Genomic DNA, 2,643 nt, shown 5'->3' with positions numbered 1-2,643 from the left:
TTTTGATATTTCTAAGCTATATGGTTTAATCTGGAGTTTTCTCAAACTATTGCAAATCTCCAAATATTTTAAAATACATTTATTGATAAAATCAGCATATAAGTAAACCCACATAGTTCAAACCTATGTTATTCAAAGGTCAAGTGTATTAATATTCTGATATATAAATATGTTATACTTTTCCATTATTTATAGGTTTCTAATTTTTTTCAGTGATATTCTTTAGTTTTCATTGCATGTGCCTTATACATCTCTTGTTGAATTTATTCCTAGGAATGTTACTCTTATTATTGATATTATTATAAATAGTTTCATAATTTAATTTTTGGAATATGCATTGCTATTATATAGAAATGCAATATTTTTCTGTATACTAATCTAGTGTGTCACAAATCTGCTACATTTTTTATTTGTTCTAGGTTGGTGCAAAAGTAACTGCAGTTTGCTGTTAAAAGTAATGGCATAATAGCATTTTTAGTGTGTTTCTTTGTATTTTCTACATATAAGATAATATCAGTTGCAAATAAAAATTGTTTCACTTCTTCCTTTCTAATTTGGATGGTTTTCATTTATATTTCTTGCCTAATTGTGTCAGATAGAATATACAGCACAATGTCAAATAGAAATAATAAAACTTGCCTTCCTTGTCACATTCCCGGTCTCAGGATGAAAGCAGTCAGTCTCTTACCATTGAGTATAACGCTAATTGTGAATAGTTCATAGATACCCTTTCTCTGGATAAGTTCATTCCTTTCTATTCCTAGGGTTTTTAGTTTGTTTTGTTTTTGTGTCTTATCATGAAAAGGTGTTAACTTTTGTCAGAGTCCTTTTCTCTATCAATTGAGAGTCATATGGTTTTTGCTCTTTATTTAATTACTATGGTATATTATATTAATTGACCTACAGATGTTAAACCAATCTGCATCCCTGGGAGGTCCCTCTTTGTAACAGTGCACAATCCATTTTATAGGTGCTGGATTTGGTTTGTAGTATTTTGATGAAGACTTACACATATATTCATAAGGGATAATGATATATAATTTTCTTTTTCTATCTTTGTCTGTTTTTGGCATTAGAAAAACACTGGCCTTGGAGGGGCAGTTCCAAGAAGGCTGAATAGGAACAGCTCCAGCCTCCAGCTCCCAGCATGAGCGACACAGAAGATGGGGGATTTCTGCATTTCCAACTGAGGTACCGGGTTCATCTCACTGGGGCGTGCTGGACAGTGGGTGCAGGACAGTGGGTGCAGCCCAACAAGCGAGAGCCGAAGCAGGGCGAGGCATTGCCTCACCCGGGAAGCACAAGGGGGAAGGGAATTCCCTTTCCTAGCCAAGGGAAACCATGACACACAACACCTGGAAAATTGGGTCACTGCCACTCTAATACTGTGCTTTACCAAGGGTCTTAGCAAATGGCGCACCAGATGATTATATCCTGCACCTGGTTCGGAAGGTCCCATGACCAGAGAGCCTCCCTCATTGCTAGCACAGCAGTCTCAGATCTAACTGCAAGGTGGCAGTGAGGCTGGGGGAGTGGCACCCACCATTGCTGAGGCTTACATAGGTAAACAAAGCAGCCAAGAAGCTCGAACTGGGTGGAGCCCACCACAGCTCAAGGAGGCCTGCCTGCCTCTGTAGACTCCACCTCTGGGGACAGGGCGTAGCCAAACAAAAGGCAGCAGAAACCTCTGTAGATTTAAATGTCCCTGTCTGACAGCGTTGAAGAGAATAGTGGTTCTCCCAGCACGGAGTCTGAGATCTGAGAAAGGACAGACGGCCTGCTCAAGTGGGTCCCTGACCCCCCAGTAGCCTAACTGGGAGACATCCCCCACTAGGGGCAGACTGACACCTCACATCTCACACAGCTGGGTACCCCTCTGAGATGAAGCTTCCAGAGGAATGATCAGACAACAACATTCGCTGTTCAGCAATATTCACTCCTTTGCAGCCTCCACTGCTGATACCCAGGCAAACAGGATCTGGAGTAGACCTCCAGCAAACTCCCTACAGACCTGCAGCTGAGGGTCCTGACTGTTAGAAGGAAAACTAACAAACAGAAAGGACATCCACACCAAAACTCCATCTGTACGTCACCATCATCAAAGACCAAAGGTAGATAAAACCACAAAGATGGGGGAAAAGCAGTGCAGAAAACCTGAAAATTTTAAAAATCAGAGCACCTCCCCCCCTCCAAAGGAAAGCAGCTTCTCACCAGCAATGGAACAAAGCTGGACAGAGAATGACTTTGACGAGTTGAGAGAAGAAGGATTCAGACGATCAGACTTCTTCGAGTTAAAGGAGGAAGTTCGAACCCAGTGCAAAGAAGGGAAAATTTGAAAAAAGATTTGACAAATGGCTAACTAGAATAACCAATGTAGAGAAGTCCCTAAATGACCTGATAGAGCTGAAAACCATGACACGAGAACTACGTGACAAATGCACAAGTTTCAGGAAACAACTTGGTCAACTTGAAGAAAGGGTATCAGTGATTGAAGATCAAATGAATGAAAAGAGGCGAGAAGAGAAGTTTAAAGTAAAAACAGTAAAAAGAAATGAACAAAGCCTCCAAGAAATATGGGACTATGTGAAAAGACCAAATCTATGTCTGATTGTTGTACCTGAAAGTGACAGGGAGAATGGAATC

General features: G+C 40.6%; 1 protein-coding gene across 1 annotated transcript in view; it reads right to left on the bottom strand.

Annotated features, from left to right (window-relative positions):
* Positions 1 to 2,643, bottom strand: part of KHDRBS2 (KH domain containing, RNA binding, signal transduction associated 2) — a gene marked incomplete at its 3' end in the record, with an annotated part of 444,128 nt that overhangs the window by 180,769 nt on the left and 260,716 nt on the right. The gene's annotated exons all lie outside the window — the stretch shown is intronic.

Source organism: Mandrillus leucophaeus, unplaced genomic scaffold, assembly GCF_000951045.1.
Source record: "Mandrillus leucophaeus isolate KB7577 unplaced genomic scaffold, Mleu.le_1.0 Scaffold1142, whole genome shotgun sequence".
NCBI classification, from domain to species: domain Eukaryota; kingdom Metazoa; phylum Chordata; class Mammalia; order Primates; family Cercopithecidae; genus Mandrillus; species Mandrillus leucophaeus.
The sequence above is the reverse complement of the archived record's forward strand: the minus strand, read 5'-3'. Positions and strand labels throughout refer to the sequence as shown.